Source organism: Bemisia tabaci, chromosome 3 (genome assembly GCF_918797505.1).
Source record: "Bemisia tabaci chromosome 3, PGI_BMITA_v3".
Classification (NCBI taxonomy): Eukaryota; Metazoa; Arthropoda; class Insecta; order Hemiptera; family Aleyrodidae; genus Bemisia; species Bemisia tabaci.
The window spans coordinates 33502165-33524906 of record NC_092795.1 but is presented as its reverse complement, the minus strand read 5'-3'; the positions used below and the strand labels follow the sequence as shown (position 1 = coordinate 33524906).

Below are 22742 nucleotides of genomic sequence, written 5' to 3'. Positions count from 1 at the left end.
ATACTTAAGTAGATTGAAGCGGGAGTTTTTTGCATTGCCTCAATTCAGTTTCATCGGACAATGTATTTCCTCACACTAAAAAATCGCAATTTTTTTTACTTATTTTCTTCCTTACTTTTCCTGTCCCGATGAATGAAAGATCCCTCGCAGATAGAATTAAAAAGGGTCAAATAAAATGCATGCTTATGCTAAGGGCCGAGGAAGAAATTAAAAAATGTGGAGAGAATCATACTTTTTCAGCATGTCACCCACCAAGTTGACAGATGAAGATAATCGAATAACTCTGCTGCTACGTAGTGTTTACACTGTTCAATATCGATTTTCCGGGTCCCTTTGATTCATGAACGCAACAATGGAGTGGATCGAAAACAAAATACAGTTTTTTCTGTATTTTCGAAAGGAATTTGCGAGTGCAAAATTGTTGATATTTAAAACTTTGATTCATTTGTGTCCGGGGAAATTTTGGGTCGAAGGGCCTGTCGGGACCGATCTTTCCGCCCCCCCCCCCCCCCTACCTCCACAGTTTTGTACGGATACTCATAAGAGCTCAACATTTTTTACCGTAATTGAAGCATTTGACCCTTTTTACCTTGTTTCCCTGCAAAATAGGGTGGATCCAGCACTTCTTTACCACCTTCCTATCAACTTTAGAGAGTGTAACGAAAATGAAGTGCAGCTATACAATAAAATATTAGAACGTCACGCGTGTGATTATGTAAACTGAGTAAAATATAAGAGTAATCGAAGATTGAACTTTTTTTATGAATAAATTGTGACTGTCCACGGAAAAAGATGCCTTAATACAGAAAATCTCAAAGCTTATTTTTCAAATCTTATTTTTTAAAGTAAGGAATTAGAACTATTAATGTTTCTTTTATAGTGCTCACATTCATCCTTTTCCGCCCGATGTGAATTAATTAGAACTATTGAATAGAACTATTAATATTCTAAATGAAATAGAAAAGTCTAATAAATGGTCCAGAATAGTCTTGAATATTATAATCGAATTGAATAGAACTAGTAATATTTAAAAAATGTAACAATCTCAGTCATCAAAAATAAAAAGTTATTGTGTTACAAACATTTTCGAAGAGTTTCATTCTTTATTCTCATTTTTTTAAAGTCAGCGATTCTTCAAGAAAAAATGAAGAGAGAAAATTTTAAAAAAGGCGCATTGCTTTAAATTCTTTTTAAATAGATTAAAAATTAATATAAGATGGGAAAGAAACAAAAATAAACGTAAAAAAAAGTGACAACAGTAACACGCGTATTTCTTTTTTGCTCCAAATTCATCTTTTCGGGTTCAAAAAATCTTAACCCATTAGGTCTCACGCATATTCACTATCACAATAATGGTGAGAGCCTAAGTCAATGACTTATATAGTGTAAATTCGGCCGACGTAGACATAAGCCCCGATGGCTAAGTAGGTAGGGTGTTAGGTTCGTAAACTGTAGGTCCCAGGTTCAAATCCGATAGGTAGGCCAAAATTTGCAAGTCGGTACTTGCCATGTCGAGACTTCGATACTTGCAGATATACAATTGAAAATTTTTTCATCAAAAATTCGATAAATTAAACCATTTTTTGCTATTATTGATCAATAATAATACATATGATATGGGTGCAGTGTGCATACCTGCAGTGACTATTTACTAAATTTAAAACAACAATTGGCTAGAAATAAGTAAACACGCCTGAGAGTTAGGCAACATCCATTCATGCCGGGCGTCCCCGTTTACTAATTCTAAGACAACAGTTGGTTTCAATACAATAAACGCGCATTCCCGTCCAACACGCCGTTTACTAATTTTAAACAAACCATTAACTTGAAGCCAGTAAATGCACGTGGGAGTTACGCAAATGTTTCCTATTTCTAAGTAAACAGTTTACCTAGATCAATACGACGGATACTCACTTCAAACCAACGATAATTTCTTAAATTTAGGAAATATTTTCACGGCATGGAATGTTTCCTTTTTTTAAGTAAACGCTTTCTTCTTTTAAGGGGACGTGGAGCGTTGGATTGAGAAAACGCTATTTCTTGATCCAAGGTAACTCCGTTGTCTTAGTTCAAACCTCCGTTTCTTGTCGATACTTTTTAAGTATCCAGTTTACTTGGTCTAAGACGGCTCCGCCTTGTATATAGGAAACATTTTTTTCAGTGCAGCATGTTCGTTGTTGTAAAGACGTGCAAAGGAGAAACATCGTATGATCCTTGGAACGTCGCCTTTCGTTCGACATAATACGAACTTGCTGGGAATCAGAGGAATTTATTCGGAATTTAATCAAATCGTCGGAAATTTCAAGGTAGAATATTTGCTACTAGGTATCCTGAAAAATAAATATTTTCACGGTAGAAATCAGTGGCGTGGCGTGAATGATCGATTATCGATATTTCCCCATTTGAAGGTATAGTGAAGAATCGATTAATAGGTGATCGTTGCGAACATCCTGTATATCGATCTTTTTCCATGGGTTTAAATGGCAGATCAATCGATATATCGCAAAGCACGCCACACCACTGGTAGAAATGTGGCAACTTCCGAATTTTCATACGGCGTTTTTTCTCAGCATTGCAGTGTAGGTATGCTTCTACTGAACTCAATTTAGCCTATTGACGCCAATATCGAGTCATTTTTTCCCGATAGAGCTTTAAACTTTCCACGTCATGTCCAACGTCAGTCGTTGACTCGCTTCACTGGGCGGCGGCGCGCGACGTGGAAGGGGAAAAAACACCAGCAGAATTCGATCAAAAGTTAGACGATTGCTCTTTCCGCTGAGCCAATCAAACAAACAAACAAGTAGCCATTCAATTCGTTGCACCTTCGGCGTAGCTGGATTTTATTCCGCTTGGTGTTGAATTCGTTATGTATTTATTCGTTTATCGATTTCGTTAATTTCAATTCATTTCACTTAGTTATATATATTTTTATTGAATCAATGCTGGCTACAGTGAGTGTTTTTATAGGGGGAGGGGTTCGGGTTGCAAAATTTTTTAGTTGGTTGAATCACCCGAGAAAATAGCAATTAAATATTGCACTAATGAATACGTATCCCGATGCTAAAAAAAGGAAGAATACGTAAGGTGTTGTTTTGAAATTTCTATTCTTTTCCAATATATTTTGAGGAAACTAATTAATTTTTGCATAATATTATTGTTACATTTTAAAAGTCAGCAACAATCCAGTCCCGTCCAAAGTCATTGCCATTTTCCTGAGTCCTGAAGCAGAGATTTTCTAAGATCGGAGACCGTCGTCAGTCGTCATGCACGCTTTCCATAGAGAGCTCCACGAAGGAAAAAAAACCTCGCATTCAATACAGCTATCGATTTCTGCATCGAATGCGAGGTTTTTTTCAAAACACTATTCTGCTTTCATTCCTCTAAATTTTGCCGATTTTTGGATTTAGAACGATCCTTTAGGCTTATGCGCAGGGGCTATCGATCTTTTTTTTTGCCGAGAATTCAGACCAAATCGATGCGCTATATCGCATGCCAGTTCGACCACATCACTTGAGCTTGAAGAATCACCTAAAAAATCGGCTCCATCCCGAAATAAAAACTCGCATCGAAAGCGAGTTGCAAGCAGCGATGCAGATTGCATTTCTCTCTCAGTCGACGGAGCGGATTCTCGATTCCGCCTTTCCTAGATCGGCAGGCATGAAAGAGCCCATAAGCGTGGCCTTTTAAGGCGATGCTTTTACCGCACCCCAGCAAAAGCCCCCTGTTTTCGCGTCAACAATCCCTCCGCTTCCCTCCCCCCGATGCTAATTAACGGATTTATTAGTCATTCTATTCCCGGCCGCATCCAATTTCCTCTCTGTCATTCCGCTTCTGTTCGTCGCTTTCGAGCAGTTGTCTTATTGTCAGAAACATCACTCTCCTTGATTTCAGTGCTTTGCGATTAAAGTTGAGTGAATTGGAAAATGTTGCAATTATGTTCGCTATTTGTTGTCGATGCGAATGGATTTATTTACCTGATGCGATCCTGCAATGTTGTCAATTGGAGGTAAATCAGATAACTCTATACCCATACATTGCCCATCGGTCAACCTATCTCGATAGATCGACACATGGCTGGGATGAGGCTCTTGCAGAGCTCTCGTCAGGGATTTACGATTTAAGTGCAACTTTAATGTAAATGGTAAAATTTCGCAAGAAACACGATTAAGCCCCTGGTTTCCGGGAACACGAAACTCTCAAATTCAAAAAAATCTCTAAATGTTGAGGTCGTAATGGAGGGGACGCCTCACGCTACACTGATTGTGAGAGTCCCTTAAACCTGTACATCCAGTTAACCTATCCATGCGCAGATAGGCAGTAATTACATTAGCAGGGTTGCCACGTTATTCAGCGACTCCAAGACTGGAGCCACGCCAACCCAGCTAATATATTTGCTTCCTATATCTGCGCATGGAGAGTTTGACTAGATGTAGAGGGCGCCTCTTACAATCAGTGTAGCGTGAAAGATCTCCTCCATTAAGGCCTGGATACACGCTCAAATTTCCGTCAATTTCCGATCAAAATGATGACAAAAATGGCGGTCGAGAGTTATCTAAAATTGTTATCTAAAATTAACTAAAACAGCGTGTTGATTGGAGTAAACATGAAATAAGCACGGTTGTGTGTAAATCAGATGACGGATGAGATCCACAGTTTCATCATCTACCATCAAATTTTTGCAGGCCGCAAAAAATTGATGGTAGATGGTGCGCACCAGTCACCATTTGATCGGAAATTGATGGAAATTTGAGCGTGTATCCATGCCCTTGCGGCTTCGACTTTGAGAGCTTTTCTTGAGCTTGAGAGTTCGTTTCAGAGAAAACCAGTGCCACCATCGTGTTACTAGCAAAATTTCACATGACACGGAAAAAAATTGGGTAGTCGACACAACCAGCGGCTAGTTAAAACTGCGCCAGCTACCGTGCGGTAGTTACGATAACTACCGCGGTGGAGGTCACAACTAGCCCGGTAGTTACATCGTTGTTGAAAAAACTACCGGGTTAGTTGTGAGTTGTGACCTCCACCGCGGTGGTTATCGTAACTACCGCACGGTAGCTGGCGCATTTTTAACTAGCCGCTGGTTGTGTCGACTACCCTATTTTTTCCGTTAAGAGAAAGTTCTTAAAGCGCAAATCCACGATGCTTCCAACAGCTCCACTTACCGCCCTAGGGGCCCTCTCTATATTTTTTCTTAAAGAAAGAATCCTCAATAGTACTCCCTTGGACATATTTTCAACATTTTGTTTCATTTAAAAACAATTCCAAACATTTTGCTCCGACCGAGAATTAATTCAGTTAGAAGGAGACAGACGGGCGGTTGTCATTGGGCTCAAGCAGATGCGAGAACGGAATAATGGCAAACGGCCAGTAATTACTCTTATCGGCTGGCTCCCTTGATTATGAAAATTCGGGTCAAACTCTCCGACGCAACATACATTTTCCGAGAGTGGAGATCACGATCAACGTGACACATGTTTCGGAACAGGATTGGTCGCGTGCGGAGGAAGGACTCATGTCAGTGGCGAGGCGTGAGTGATCGATTATCGATATTTCTCCATTTGAAGCTATGGTAAAGACTCGATTATTAAGGTGTTCATTGCGAACACCCTGTATACAGATCCTTTCCTTTTGGCAAATCAATCGATACATCGCAAAACACGCCACAAAAATCAAACACACAAAGACACTGGACGCTGTAGTGTATAAGCCATTCGACATCGTCGAATTTCCCTTAATAAAATTCACATTTATTTGAAAACTCGTTGATATTTTCCATCTAATTATTCGAAGAAATCCTCGTGCCTTTTAAGCTGAAGTTCCAGAGTATTTCAAGGGAATATTCATAACTGTTCCTCCTTGAATAGATATTTTATCACGGAAAATTTGGAAAAAATCGAATGTATATGTCGCAGGCAATTAGCAATCGCCGGCAATTTGCAAGCGGTTCACACGTTGTTTCCATAAATCGCAATTATGCGCATCGGCATAATGCAATTTTTAGGGCTTATGATCTTCAAAAGTATGAGCTCGGCTTGAAGCGCCTTCATTTTTTGTGATACTCAACGCTTTGTCATGAAGTTAGTTTAGTTGCCTGTCCGATCTCAACCCAACTAATGTCACAGAGTTCACTCCACGTTCCTCTGAGTGTGCATATTCCTGCCATATTTTTAAGAATGGAAAAGTGTCCATTCACATAATTGGCAACATAATCAGCACTCTAATCTTGTTCTTTTTTTTTTGAATTTTATGATTTTCTATATTTATCCACCACTAGCTTGTAAATTGCCGGCGATTGCTAATTGCCTGCGACATATACACGGCGCACGGCACTATCCTTCAATGTAAAGGAAAAACGGAGAATGAACATTCAAAAGTTGCCAAATTTCTCCCAACAAAATGTATTGATTTCATGTTCGGTTATGAATATTTTGCCATGAAGTTTTCAGATACTTGTGATTAAATCGCAAATAAAAATTTCTGAAAAATTGGGAAAAATTATTAAAATGTTTCCCTGCAAATTCGTATTTTATCTAATGAAATTCGGCAACATCCCGATGCTCATACTGCGTTCTTCCTAAACACAGCAGTATTGGCCTTGACGCGTTTGCCGGGACGACATCCCGTTCGATGGGTCCCACAGAAACGACACGTTTTTTTCGTGTGCGACGCTTCCGCTTTCTGGTGATAGAATTTCGTTCACGATCATGAATTTCTATTTTCTCTGAGAGCTGAATTTCACCGCATTTGTGTCACATCAGCCCTGTTACCTAGGAGCTACGAAAGGAGGGACGAAATCCTTCGAGGTGGGCGAAGTTACGTCATCAAGCACCCCCCCCCCCCTCCGGGCCGAAAAATTGAAAACAGTGTGCCTCGTGTGAGAGAAAGTAAAAGTCTATGATTGAGTTTTAAAATGAGCGCAGAAAAACTAGAGCTAGTATATTTAATGGGCCTACTTTTATATACTTATACACTATTATATAATTTTATATTTTATCACGCTTAAAATGTAGGAAATGTAATTGGGTGAGGTGAAAGTTGAATATTCGGAAGTGAATGTTATTTTTCGGGTAACCACTACTGATTAGCAACTTGTTAAGCGTAAAATTCGCCAAATAATGACTGGTGAATGTTTAAGCAAGAAAAAAAACACTAAGAAACGTGGTCCTAACAGTACGTAACAAGATGGAAAAATAGTGCTGGGTCCACACCATTTAAGTGGGGAAAAAGGCCAAAAGGTTCAAAAATTCCGATTAGAGTCGAATGAATTGAATGTTTACGTGAGCTTTCAGATAGGCGAATTTTTGCACATTAGATTTTGATTGCAAAACGCATTGCTATACTTTGGTTATCAGTCATCAGTAGGCAAATCTAAGCGTTGTCTTCCAAAAGTAATTTTCACACATTAGGAAAGATACCAGTGCGGGGTCCAGGGCCGGATTAAGGGGGTGGCCACATGGGCCGCGGCCCATTACGGCAAAATTAGGGGGCAGCAAATTTTGCAATTTTTTTAAATGCAGGCACAAAAAAATCGGATTCAGAAAAAAATTACAAACAAGAAAAGGTGACAAAATCTCTCAATTCCTGAGAGTTCATTAATTTCTAATTTTGTCGTATTTCGGTGATACAAAAGACTGCGCACCTTTAATAAGTTGAGTTAAGAGAGAAACCAAACACGTAATTTTGCCTGGAGCGGCGCGGCGCAAAGAGAAATGATGACGAGGACTTGAGATGAAAAGGAGAAGCCCTCGACGCGGCGCGGCGGTCGGCATGTAACACATATTAGCGCCTACGAGACTGCCTGAATACTTCGCGCATTGCGTCAAACACAGTACGGTCAACAGCGGTCGGCGCGGCGTGAAACACACAGTGCCTACAAGACTACATGAATACTTCACGCTTTGCGCCTAACACAGTGTGGTCAGCGCGGCACGGCGGCGGCGGAAGTTAAAATTATTAAACCACATTTATGTTTGTTCTTTTTTAATATTTTAGTTCATTTCTTACAAATGAAAGGCCTCGTCCCCACAGAGATAGGTTTACGGAACCGAACTTTCGCGCGAAGTTCCGTGAACTTTTACTAATAGTGTTGACAGGGCCTACGCAAAAAATGTGTCCAACACGAGTGAACTTTTCTCAAAAATAAACATTTTATCGGAGGCAATTTGGCAACTCTTGAATGTTCGTATACGGCGTTCTTCCTTAGCACGGCAGTGTAGTTTCGCCGTCAATATTGCCTTTGATAAAATCCACCCGTTTTGTGGCGGTTCCAAGAACACCGAGCAAGTGTTTCTCTCGTACAAAAAGGGCGTCTCAAATTGGGTAATCATTGATGCGAACTTTCAACACTACTGGTCAACGTAAAAAGCATGGATTATCCTCTTTCAAGCTCCTCTCAATCTCCTTTTTAAACCGTGCAAAAACCATCAATACGCCAAAAGGAACTATTTACCCTTCCGCAGAATTAATACATTTATCTGATAGGAACGAAACGGATATTTGAAAGGAATGCTTTTCTCCCGGTTGCAACATGCTAAGCAGAGGCTATGTTTGCAAGCCGGCAGCACGGCTTATTTAACTTTCCCCTAAAATATTTATTTTTGAGAAAAAGTATTGATATTTTTATTATAATTTTCAGATATTCTATGAACAATTGTGAGTGAATTATCTTTTGTGATTGTTGAGAAAAAAATTTACAAGTTTTCCAGTAAATCCACTTTTTGTCAAAATAAATTTGCCAACTTCCGAATATTCATGTGCCTTCGTTCCCCAGCGAAAAAATATGACCCTATATTTTCACTCTGTTATTTTTTTTTCTCGAGCCAGTATGGCTTAATAAATTGAATCTCTGGGTTGAGAGGGCTTTTTTTTATTTATACAGTAGTTTGTTTACTCGTACACTATTTTATTATTTCTTCACGAAATAACCACTTTTATTGTTTTTCCATTTTTTTCTTTTTTTCAGAATTGGATTTTGTGTGATATGACTGAAAAAATACATGCAGCAATATGCGCGGAAGGCGAAGGCCGCTTTTTCCATTGGAAATGCCGCGAGTCGATTAATCGTTATCGAGCGACCTCGATCGATAGACCCTATCTCATCAATATTAAGTATCGATTAAGGTCATTCGATAATAACAATTCAAAAATCGACCCGCTGAATCAACAGTCGACGGAATTGCCGTATTCCATCATAAATCAATCCACCATCTCGCGTTTGCTTCTTCCGAAATTATCATATTTCGCGCCATTCGGCAACACCGGGGGCGGGACACATGAATGAATAACCTGTTGCCTGTAGTATACTATGTAGCAAGGTTGCCGAATTGTAAAGGAGTAAATGCTATACGTATTGATAAACGCAAAAAAGGTATTATTTTCAGCTCGGGATGGCAACTGTGCCTCGCGACGGGTGACGTCGTCGCCCGATGTTCGGGACTCCCGATATGGCGCTAATCGAACTGCGACCCTGACGACTCCGCGACCCCGCGTTCCCTCGCCCTTGCAATAACCTCGTAAGTCAGATTCAAAAACTATGGTTGTACGTTGTTTTTACGGGGAGCGACTGCCTTACCGCACCACGCGCGCTGTGGCTCGCTTGAAATCCAACTGACAAGCTTACATGCATGGGAGCCAACCATCTGACACTATTTCCTTGTTTTTATCGGGTTCAAGTTTTTGAACATCATACATTTTTTTTTGGTATCCTGATTGATCGAGCAGCAAACCACCGGAAGCTGGCTTCGTTCACACTCTGTAAAAAATTAAAATAACATTGTACGATTTGATAAAAAGAACATTTTGTCAAATCAGCGGCGTGGCGTGCTTTGCGATTTATCGATTGATCTATCATTTAAACTTTTATAAAAGGATCGATATACAGGGCGTTTCGCAACGAACACCCTAATAATCGATTCTTCACCACAGCTTCAAATGGGGAAATATCGATAATCGATCAACCACGCTCCGCCACTGGTCAAATAGCAATGTATGGAGTTCGTTGTCGTAAGAACATGTTGCATATCAAGTTCGTCAAACTAGGTTTTATGCGCTAAATTGTTTAAATTTTGAATCAAATAAAAAACCTAGTTTGACGAACATGTTATGTGTAACATGTTCTCACGGCAGGGGACTCTATTTTGACAAGATGTTCTTCTCATCAAATCTTCCAATGTTATTTTAATTTTTTACCGGGTGCAAACGATGTTAGCTTCCAGTTGGTTTACTGCTCGACCAATCAGGATACCAAAAAAAAATTGCTGATGATCAAAAACTCGAACTCGATAAAAACAAGGAAATAGTGTCAGATGGTTGGTTCCCATACGCCAGAAGCACGAAGCGTTCGGAAGGATTAGACCGCGAAGCGATCAGCCGCCTCATCGGGTTCTGAAATGGCCGAAGGATCTTTTTGACTGGACTTTTCCTTGAGGCCTAGATACGCACGGCGATTAATCGACGAAATTACGACGAATCGAAATCGATTCAACGAAATTCGACGAATTAAAGACGAAAGCCAATGGTTGTAAGACATTTCGTCAACGATTTTTTGTCCGCGCGCCTGTATTTCCAGTAGTTTACGTCCACGCGTTTTTGCGGCAAGGGAGTTTTGGTCCACCTACCAATTCAGACCCAAAGTTAACTGGTCCACATGTAAATACAAATGACAATTGGTTGGTTGGAACACAATGTTCATGGATGGAAATGTATTATGATTTGGGAGAATGAGGGTTTGCTTGTTTCTTTTTGTTTGTTCGGTCCGACGGAGAAAAATATATAATTGAGAATATTGGTGAAAATGGGAGGGCATCAATTTCATGAGAGAAAATTAACTAAAACTCTCTACACCTCTTTGATGCAACAGGACTTAATTATCTCTCAAGAAAATCCTATCTTGGTACCGGATAAAGTTTTTGATTTGCCTCAGCCAAAGGCTCTTAGATTTTTCATGTGTAGGTACGATAACTTCGCGACGGCGCCTGCGTGCCGCGGTATTTCGAGCAACTATTCCACCACGGAAGTGTTTTACAGTAGCATACGAGATTGACAGCACCTTACAAACGTATCAAGATAGATGGCATATTTCAAAAACACGAAAATCGATTGCAAATTAAATGGAGTAACGACGACAAAAAGAGAGCGGTAGTCGAAAAACTTACTTAGTCCTAGTATCTGTTTTCAATAACATTTAGCGTGATTTTTGAACTTCCTTAGAGGAAAAAGTGACTTGATTCAAGCAGGAACACACTTAAAACCGCCGAGATGATTTCCTTTTGAATCTTTAAAGAAAATAATGTTTGTTGCAAGAAGAAAAGATGCCTATTTACAACGAAAAGTCACTTAATCAAGCAGAACCTCGCATTCATTCAGCTATTTTATTCTCAATTCAAAATAAAATCTTCTTGACGGCATACTCAAGAATGTTTCTGCCTAAATCGAGTCCCTTTGTTCTCTGATGAAATTCACAAATTATGCTAAACCTCAATACGGATGCTAGAACTTAGTGAGTTTTTGGACTGCCGCTCTCTTTTGTGCCGTGGTATCTTGATTTATTTTTCGAGCCCCGTACTTTTAAAGAATGCCTGTCGTTCTTAATATGTTGGAGAGCCTTCAATTTCGGATGATACCATGCACCACCTCTGTTGCAAAATAGTTGCTTGAAGCGCCGAGCCTCGGCGGGCGAGGGCGACCAGCAAATTGGCTCCTACAAACCTAACAGGGATACTCCACGCATTGCGCAATGCGTGAAGTATCCCTGTTAGGTTTGAAGGCGCTGGTGCGCGGCCTGGCAGCATGCCGCGTCGCCGCTTCGCTCTGCGTTTGGCTCGAATATTTAAACTGGCGGAGTCAGCGTTTTTCAACTCAGGATTTTGAAATGTGGAATTTTGGAACTCAGGATTTTGAAAAATGGGCTAAAATGTAGCACTTGGACCAAGTCACTGTTTCTTATTTAACGCGTGGATGTAAACTACCGGACCAAACGGGCGCACGGACAAAAAATCGTTGACGGAATGTCCTGAAACCTGAGCCTTGATTTTGATATATCGACTTCAATGAATCGAAATCAAGGCTCTCCATTGGCTTTCGTCTTTCACTCGCGGCAATTAATCGCCGTTTGTATCTAGGCCTTTAACACCACCGCTAGAACAAATATGTTGAGATATACACACCACGCTCGAAAAAATTTTCTTGATGTATCTATGAAACGACCCTGCCAATTTCATCGTTATTAGGTCAGGAAGTGCGGGGTCGCAGTCTATATTTTAGAAGGGGGATTTCTTTTAAGTTGCGTCACACGTAATTAATCGAAGCATTTTTCGAAACATTGACAGTGTTACGGAAGAAAAACAGTACTAGTTTACTTTATCGGTGGAATGAGCGACTGTTCACCCTCAGCAAGTATCGCATTCAACAAATACCGAGCGAATATTACGATAATGCCTGGATGCAACTATTCGAGCTTCAGGGATGTCCGTGTTGCATACGCACGAAATAGAAGGCGTTTGAGTCTCCCAGCACTCACCATTCCACCCACGGCGCACAGTAGATCGAGTCAATGGGGAGGTCGAACAAAATTTGGACACTTTAAAAGCTTATAACTCCGTTCATACACAATTTCGATGTTTTCAAGTGGTTTCATTTGTTTCCTCGTTAAGTACGGAGCTTGATTTGTAAAATCTTCCGGACGGACACTCCTCCGTCAATTTTTCAAATTCCGTTTCTGCGGTTACACTGCACGCTTCGATAAGGCAGAAAATGCGGCACAGGATGACGTCTGGGAATTTGAGCTTTTTAAAGGTGGAGCAGGCGGCAATGGAGCGAGGCTGGCTGTTGGCTGCGCGAGTGCGCGCGTCGCCAAATCCAAATAAAGTCAAATCCTCTCCACTCCAACCTGAGCCCGCGTCCACTCTCTAGGAGCAAAACAGTCCGAAGCCGAAGATGTTTGATGTTTTAACCCCTCCCCCCCTCCACCCCTGTCCCCGGTCCACCTGGTTGTCGCCGTTGTCGCAAGTCACATTGACATTTTCATTCAACCGCCGCCGCGCCGCACTGTGGATCGAGTCTGTAAGAGAGGACGGACAAAATTTCGGAAACTATCAACGCTTATAACTCCGTTCCTACAAAATTTTGAGGTCTTAAAAGTGGTTTCATTGGTTTCCTCATCAAATTTCCTTCCAGAGCCCCCTATTGAAATTTAAAATGTGATGTGTCAAATTAAACATCGAAATTTGTAGTTTTAGTCAAAAATTTCATGTTCGACTTCTCTAATTGACTCGATCCAATGTGCGCCGCACGGTGGAACGAGCCATTATGCGAGGACGGTCACAAAATTTTTGATTTCAACTGCGAATTGTTACTTTTATTCCGTTGCATTTCTAATTTTAAGGGGTGCATCTCCAAGAAAATCATACGAGAAAACCAATGATCCCACTTTAAATTTTCTCCATTTTTTATCAATGGAGGTATAATGTTTTGAAGTTTCCACATCGTGTCCAATTTTTCCCAATGGCTCATTCCACTGTGTAATGCGCCCTGTTGCCATTCAGCACTGAAGAGATTAGAGCCGGTGGCTCATCGGAGCTTCATTCCATTACAATGTTTCAAAGTTTCACCGGACAACTCATATTTTTATTCACACGCGGATGTATGTTTCAGATCTAGAATTTCAGGAAAATTTTGCTGAACCGCAAAGGAAATTCACGCAGAATTTTAAAAATGATACGAGGGGGCTATATCGATGTCTTCGTCGCCCTCTTTGAATGATTTTTGACAAGAAGATTTTGAGATAGGAATTTTGGCTGCATGACAGACTGACCGACGGACAGCATCCGAAAACGCTTAGAGGTACGGACATTTCAATTATTTCTTCCTTTATTATTATTTTTAAATGAGAATGGTTTGATGACGTCAATGAAGATCAGCTCTTATGTTAGAAGCAGCAGCGTTTCTTGACTTAAAAATAAAATGCTGAAATCAATACGAATTGGGTAAATGGAAAGTACACACACTCTCATTTCGCCGTCAATTTCAGATGCAGGCCAGAAAGATCCTTCGAGCTACAATGGTTGTCTTTTCAAGGATGTGTGTATTGCATTTTTTTCGAATGCTGCCTGATGCGCAATAAACCATGTCACACTTTATAAAAATCAAAATAATGCTTGCTCTCCTCTCTCATTCAAGGCTGTACACTGCAAAGAAATAATATGAAATCAATAAGTCACCCCGGATTCTTTTTGAGAGCGGTACTTCCGTGGTGCACACGCAGAAGAGGTTTTTAGATAGAAGAGCCTTTTAAACAACCCGCTCACCCACTGTTACGCGTTATCAAATAGACTCAATTTCGCATCAAGATACCACTACTCTTAACTTATTTCAGGAACAAGATGTGTGCACTGTGCAATTAGTTCCCCTATATGTAGACAAATGTTTTTATGAATAATTGAGTAATAGTAGTTCCTTATTACAAAATGTAGTCCAATCGACAATGATTCGATGTTGGCAATGCTAGCTAGCATGCATCCCACTAGTTTCCACTAGCATCCGCTCATCTATCAATCGACGATGTGCTTGCATTCAATGCATTCATATATTTATCTATTTATTTATTTATCCTATCGTTTGTCAGCCTCTTTATCATTGCGCCAAATGACCCCGAGGTCACTTATTTGCCAGGAATTAGGTTTGCTAAAGTGCGCGCTGGCGTCACACTTAAATCAGGAGCTGAGCCAAACGATAAATCCCGCCAATTACGACAAAACTGTGCGATTCAGGAGCACTCTCTCCAACCGAACTTAAAGAGCTAGGTTATTATTCGTATAGCACAATGACGGTTGAAAGATATTTTTGAAATATTCTGGAAATAAAATAAATGCTTCACAGATGTCTCTGTAAAATTTGGAAAAACAAAAGTACGTATTTTGAAAACGACTTTGAAACGTCTAAGGAGATTTACGGCGCCATATGTACGTTTTTAATATGTTTTATTGTAATTTTGTGATTAATTCAAAACCGTTTTTATAAATAATAGTATTACGAATTCATAGTGTTAATGCGTCTTTTGTATTCTTCGTAAAATTTTGATAAGGAAACGTACATTGCGGTTCACAATTATACGTTCCCTTTCTGGTGGTCCATTGTGCGACAAGGAGAAGAATTTAGACTCGTTTGACGTGCTCATGGTGATTTCCGTGTGATTTTACGTCTAATTACATTCATTTACGTAAACCTCTTCTTTGCAACAGACGCGTTGGCGTGACGCACAATTTTTAGCAAATTGCAATAATTCCTTGAGTTAGAGCCAATCTTTTTATGCGCATCTTATCTCTGGCCTCTAAAAACGCCTGGATACAACTATACGTGCTTCATGGATGTACGTGTTGCATAGCTGTGAGCTTGAAGGCGATTAGGTTTCTGTACCACTATCAGTTCAGCGTCACGCGTTTCCAGCAAAATGCTATACTATTCGCTGAGTAAGGGTGGTAAAACTACGTTCAAAACAGGACAAATTGCATTTTGCAACTTTGTACAACACAGAAAGTATTTGATTTTGAATGAGTTAGAGTTATATTTCCTCATCACAATGGCAAAAAATAATTTAATTCGGCTGAGAAATGATAGTTAGGGGGTGCGTTTCTTCAGTTGATTCTTCTCTGCATATTCGAAAAAAGAGTTGTTTATATTCAATCCATTGAGGGGCCCAGAAGATTATTTGGTTCCCTCGTGATTTTTTCAGATTGAATCTTATATTATGAAATTAGGAGCCAAATGCAAATCGATATATGGACTACATTTTGCAGTAAGGAACCACTATCTCTAGCTCTCCCATAAAAGCACATATCTGCAAGCGCTGAAGCGTGCATCATTAGCAATCGATATTTTCCTTTTTCAAGTTATAGTTAAGAATCGATTCTCTAGGTATTGGTTTGCGAAAACCTCAATGATCGATCCTTCTTCATGGGTTTAAATATAACAGTTTCACCGATTCATTGCAAAAACGTCAGATGGATTAGAAGTAAAATTCACTACCGTCGCTACCGTATTTATTATTCAGGATCTTTTATTCGTGAATAGGCAGAATAGACTCATCCTCAAAGCAGTGGTTTAGCCATTGAATGAACGCCCAGACAACACACTGGGTGAAAAGGCGGTTAAGTGGAGCTCATGTATGGAGTGCAAATACGCAGTTGAATCGGGTGCCTATTTTTCCCCCATGCCGTACGGGGAACCGGCCACGGAAAGCGAGAGGTATCTCAAACTGTTTTGGAAGCAGCCCGTCATGCACGAAAGGGGAAAAAACCTCAATTACGACACTCAATCTTCTATACTCATGTGGTCGTCAAAAGTTTCCTGAATCGGTACTCAAAGCTTTCGGTTTAAAGAAAAAGAAAAAACATATTTTACTCGGATAACATAGAGCTTCAATAAACATACAAAATAGGAGTTTCAGGATGGCCCCCTATAAGTTTGATAGTGGCGATTCTTGATAGTTGGCAACTCTGCTTTTCTTCCACTGAAATGTATTTAAAACGATTGATCCGTGGTAATGCAGCTTGCTTTACGTATAATCGATATTTTCAATGGATTTAAATGAGGGGAAAACGGTCTTACCAACTTTCAAGAATCGCCACTGATCTCTGGCCGTGCTTGAACCAAAATGCTGTTTGTGCGATCAATAATGTGAGTTATTTGAATCGAATTCCAATTTTTCCGACTAAAAAGCTCGGTTTCTGGACCGAAAATTATGGCGCGCGGGCCGAATGAGCCGAAGTTTTTCCCTACGTGTGTGACTGACTGATGATTTTTCCCCTGTCTCGCGAATCCATCGCGGAAACCAAAAACACACCTGGATGTTACGGGGCTACGTTTACAAGCGCTGACATCGCAAATTCCCGACCGCAAGCGACCAGTGGCGTGGCGTGCTTTGCGATATATCGATTGGTCTGCCATTTAAACATGGGATAAGGATCGATAAACAGGGTGTTCGCAACGAACACCTCAATAATCGATTCTATACCACAGTCTCAAATGGGAAAATGTCGATAATCGATCATTCACGCCACGCCACTGCAAACGTCAGGACGACGACGCGACGAGGCGTATAAACGCCGGGCGTCCTGATGCTGTTTCAAAACTGCGACGCGCGGGTCCATAGCGTCGCGACGCGTCGTGCCGTGGCGAGTCTGCAGTTCGATTTGGGCCACGATTAACAAGTGGGCGCCTCCCCCTTCCCCCCCTCCCGCAACCCTCCCCCCCTCCGTAGACTCCCTCACGCGGGCACCACCAACGCATCTCGCGAACTTCACCGAAAAGCCGGCCGGCCAGCCGCACTCTGGCGCCAAATTTAACTCAGATTTTATCCCCGTAAACGGGAAATGTTTCTAAAATGAATCAGTGTGAACGAAAACTCACCAACTCGGTAACTCAAAAATTCTCAATTTTCATTAAAGAGAGTCAGTTTTCATATAGGTCATTAAAGTTAACGCATCTGTTCCAACTGGACCTTTAAAGTGTCCCTAAGTACTTGTCTTTTGGCACCAAAAATATTTTTCTTGTGCTATCTCCTTCAACTACTGTACAGTTTTATGTGTGTTTTGATTATTTTCATTTTTTTGAATTGGTGTGTTTTCGTTCTCACTGATTCAAATGAGTTTAAAATAACGTAAGGTCACAGTAGTGCTAAATTCAACAGTATTTTTCATCATTTTTACTCTTTTTTTTATTCATTGTCAATTTAGTATGATTGACAATAGTTAAACATGTTGAAAGTGATAAAGTTTTGAAGTATTTTTCTCAAACATTTGCCTATAAGTATTTTTGAAAATAATGTCGAGAGTCGAAAAGTTTGTAAAAATGTTTGAAAAATGTTTGCGCGATAATTTTGTCGTTAAAATGTTTGAAAATAATTTTAAACATACGTTCTTAATTTACTGTATTTTAAACCATTTTTGAAAATCTTAACGACTTTCGATAGAAAATATCAAGATAGACTTTGCGTGCTTCACAGTTCTTTAAATCTTTAATTCTTTAAATCTCTTAAACACAGCTCCATCTGGCATGAATAGTTTAACTAGCGTTATGCATGTGTGCTGAACAGTTCAAAATGCCAGCTTAGCTTAAAGGTAAAGTTCTTTTCAGTCAATTGGGGGATGAAGTATTCTCAGTGTGATATGCGATGAAATAATATTCACAAAGTTCTAAATAAGTTTTGTAGGTATTAGAAGATACTTAACTTAAACTATTCGTCAAACGTCATGATTGTTTTCAATGGCCGAGTTGAGCTAAATATGTAGATTTTGGGGTTTTTCCAGAACGGGAAGTTTAAAGTCACTGATTCGAAGCTACACTAATTATTAATTTGAGCAATTTATGTTCAGTATGATGCACGTCTTCTGCGAGAATTTTTGATCGGAAAAAATGTCCTGAGTCTTCAGTTCTCAACCTGTCTGACAAAATTTAATTAAGTGAATACTTGGAAATTTTCTATTTTTGTCCCTTTAAAAATATGAGGAGTTGATGAAGCTTATAGTGTATGGATTTAAAACTCTGATACGGAAGACTTAAATTAAAAATTGTTGACTCCGGCTACCCCTGCCCCTGGGAGGCTCGAGGCTTTAAAAGTCGTAAATCCCTAGCGATAGCGAAGGCCCGCCCTATGAGTGCAGTCGACCTGCGAGCGTTCCTGGCGTCCTGCTCCGGAAAACACCCTGCTTACGACTCAGCCGAGTGCCACGACCGTAGCACGATTGAATTACGCGCCTTTGCCTCGACAACGCACAGTGGATCTCACATTAGAAGAGTTCGGACGAAAAGTTTTTTTCACTAAACCTCAACATTTTCAGATTCATTTCGTTAATTTTCAGGGGTGTGTCGTTGAAATAATATTGAATTTAATCACTCTTAAACCTCCAGGTTTTGTATTTTAACGAAGATAGGTATAAGCTTTTAAAGTTTTCTCATCGTATCCGATCCCTCCCGTGACTCGCTCTACTGTACGGCGGCAAGGGTATTGCGCCTCTGAACTCAACTCGTACTCGTAAAAGTAACTCTTGCCTCTATCGACGCTTGTAATTGTGTTCTTTTCCAGATGATACGTTTCAGGAATACTTGAACGGCTCCCTTCAAAATATTACCAACCTACATCGCAACATTTCTGCTTTTCTGTTTCCATTTTAACTGTCGCGATGGCAGTGCACAAAATTGCTAGATTATAGTGTAACTTTACGCCATCTATATCAGAATCGCAGGATAAGGTCGGCAATAGTGGTTTTCACCCATTTAAACCCATGGGTAAAACTCGATTCTTGTCGAGCACCTGGCCCCTTCGAGAATCGATTTATTCCTACAGGTTTAAGTGGAGAGAAAGCAATCTTGCTAAGATTCTATGTTTTAATGAAAATTTTGCTTCCGTGGATCGTCTTTTTCCCCGTTAAAAGTTACAGTATTAACTTTTAGAAATTCGGCATTTTTCCGTGATGTTATTCAGATTTCGAGATCACTCTGGTTTTTCGGGGTTTTGCTCCGCAATTTCCGGAAACAGGGATTGCTCGATTTGACGGGCGAGGGTCAAGAGGGTCACGAGGTTAAAGCAGGAAAAACGTCAAATCGAATCTCGACCATTTGTTTCCTCGAAAATTGATCTGCGCTCCCCCCCCCCCCTTCCCAGTCTGGTTCCTCTCAGTTTTCCACTCACGCGGAATCCGAGCGGAGAAGAGAGAAATTAACCCGACAAAACGTTTTCGCCTTGCTAATCTGTCATTTCCGTTTTCTTATTATCTTCATTCTTAATAGTGTCATTTTTCTCGCCAGCTCGTTTTTTCGGCTTCAATTTGTTCTCTTTTGAAATGGATGCCATAGTTTTTTTGGCAGAACCGTGTACGCCAACGTGACAACAGTTTTAATCGAATTACATAAATTCAAAATATCATTTGGATTCAAAAGAGTAAGTATAACTATCTCAATTTGGTGAACATACGATGATTTTAGCTGAGATATTAGTGGTCAACTAATAATCGTATCCCTTTTTTTACATGATGCTCGAAGGGCTCGGAGGACAAGACGCATTACTGCATTTTTTGAAAGACATGAGGTATTAATGATTTCAATGAAAGCTATTCTTAGAATATATTCATTTAAACAACTTTAGTTGTACGTGCGATGATTACCTATTACATTATATTTTTTTACAAAGATTTCTATCATGAATGTCATGCATGCAAAGTTATAAAAATGTAATGTACCCATGGGAAGAAGAAAAATCCAATTTCCGAGCACCAAAAAGTGAGTTGGAACTTCCTCTCCGCCATGCGGTCGGTGTAAATTTGAACTTTTAAAAACGTATATCTCTTGAAATAGCAAAAACTGCAGTTATGCGATTTGTACTCCGAGCTCCTCATTTAAACAACTGTAGTTGTGCGAGCGATGATTACGTATTACATTATATTGTTTGACTAAGATGTCTATCATGAATGTCATGCATGCAAAGTTATGAAAATGGAACTATGGAAAGAAGGAAATCTCATTCTATTGAAGTTTTTTTTTTTTTTAAAAAAAAATTGTCGGATTTCTATATAAAATTAAAGTGGCATTTGCGAATTTATCTCATGTGAATGGGTCTTGCCACAGCACTTATTATTCTTACTGAACGCCTTAAAATGTTGTGCAAATGGAATTGAAAGTTCATTTGACTTTTCCTTATTCACTATCAAAATGCTAATACCTCTTCCCTTTCCGAGGGTCTCTGTGGGATCTCACGGGGTCTCAATTCACGGTATGCACATATCATGCAAAAATAGTTTTTTTCATTTTTTAAGAATTTACAGAACTATTCCAGCAATATCGGCAACAGTGCGGACGCAAACGACAAATTTGGTTTACGAGACGCAAACCGATCTTCTTGGGTAGCTCAGAGTTTTAAGAATTGAATTTTTGAGATTCCGGACTGTGAATTTTACGCATCATACCTTAAAGGGGTAATTTATACGAGGCATTTGATATTGAACCAAATAGGCACCATGAATGAAAGGTCGGACCTTGCCGCGCGTCCGGGTAAAGTTTAACCTCATTTAAGTCCAGGTGGAGAAGGCTAAAAAACCTAGTTAAATACCCCAAGTAAAGTACTCAGTTCAAAATAATGCTACTTTTTACAAGATTGTAACCCTAGTAATAGTTTCTCTTCCACTGTCAAGCTTACATTCTTTTTAAAAAAAAAGAAAGAAAGAAAAAACACTATTAGCACAAATAAATGAACACGACTGCAACAAGTACCTCAATATCGGGCCTTAAAATATTTTTGTGCATCCTTGATTACACTCTCGGAGGGATACCATCACGAACATATTGAACAGTCTCTAAGTATATGTTCCGGGATAGGAATATTGATATCCACATTTCAAACACTCCAATCTTGTTATACCTAGATGATAGATTTTGAAGTGTTTTTTCCTTTATTAACGAATAGTAATAAAGCTCTGAGTATTTACGAAGCATATTTGCCTTGTATACGTGCCTAAATTACGCTTAATTACTTTTTAAAGTATTTAAGTATTCATTAAGGCTAAAACGAACTCATTTCATAATCTATTCCTGGAATAACATATGAATGCGATCGAGTTGTAGTAAAACACATTTACGCGAGTTACAACTTCATGATTTTGTGCATGGGAGAAACATGGCCCAAATTATATGTGACAAGGTGGTAAAATAGCACTGGATCTACACTATCTAGGGGGGGGGGGAGGCCAGAAAGTTCAAAAAGTTCAATTAGAGTCCAGGAATTTTGAGATCTAATGAGTATCACGACAAGACGGGGGGGGGGGGGGGGGTTCGGCTCAGGAATTTTCATTTTAATTGGTTGGGTTGTACCTTAAACATAGCAAATTAGAATTTTAGGTAGTTTTGTCTCGCAATTATATTTTTTTCTACATCGGAAGATTCATACCAGCTGCATGGTTCCGGTTTGCTTTAAAATTTTTGCGTGGACATTTTTCGTTTCAGAATTTTTGTAGATGAAGCCGATCGATCAAATCTGGATATAGTAGCTAACTTTTAAGTTTTTCGGGGCCCATGACCCTCCTTTAACAGACGGTGACATTTGCAGAGGGAAAATCCGAAATATGGGGAAGATATTCAATCAGCTGTTGCTTACTGCAACTATTTTTCTCAGTCAACTAGAATTCAGTGGCCTTTTGAGAAAAACGACGGATACATTCCAGACTTTATAATTGGACCAAAAGAAGAGTTATTCCTCAAGATATTGGCTCAAACACTACGTTGAAAGCGCTGAGATCTGAAATTCTCTCCGAAAATATGTATTTGAAATACCTTTTAAAAAATATACACCTGGAAAGACACAACAGGAACTCCGTGAATCGAAGACATGTAGGTGTAGGTTCTTTTACAATGATGGAACCAAGCATAATGCCGCAACACCCACTGGAAAAAAGTGACTATATATTCTTGAATTTGCCGCTAAGAAAGAAACTCGCTTAAATCTGGCAGGGAAGATGTTGTATCAAAAAGGAAGTCATTCGCACCATGCAGAAACTGCTGAATGGAGAATTTGCATGCAAATTTTTTATTGCTTCCTCTGAAAGCGCTTAAAGAGCTGATTTCACAGTATTTTTTATAATTTTTTCTGATATGGGAATGGGAAATAGTATAAAAATCGATTTAAAAGTGAGAAAATGCACTGCCTAGTGACGTCATATGGCGGCATTTCCCATTTAATCACACGTATTTTAGCAGATTAG

General features: G+C 39.7%; 1 protein-coding gene and 1 non-coding gene across 4 annotated transcripts in view; one reads left to right on the top strand and one right to left on the bottom strand.

Moving 5' to 3' along the window:
• The window catches only part of LOC109043909 (uncharacterized), a 35614-nt gene that overhangs the window by 5629 nt on the left and 7243 nt on the right, over window positions 1–22742 (top strand). Inside the window, exons 2-3 of one of the 3 annotated variants that reach the window (XR_011899529.1) lie at window positions 13651–13839; window positions 19801–19935. This is a non-coding gene — a transcript (uncharacterized protein). Of the gene's footprint in view, window positions 1–13650; window positions 13840–14026; window positions 14384–19800; window positions 19936–22742 lie in introns of those variants that run through there. The other 2 variants (XR_011899530.1, XR_011899531.1) reach the window with 2 other exon arrangements.
• Window positions 1–22742, bottom strand: part of LOC109043908 (heat shock protein 68) — a 55151-nt gene that overhangs the window by 31826 nt on the left and 583 nt on the right. The gene's annotated exons all lie outside the window — the stretch shown is intronic.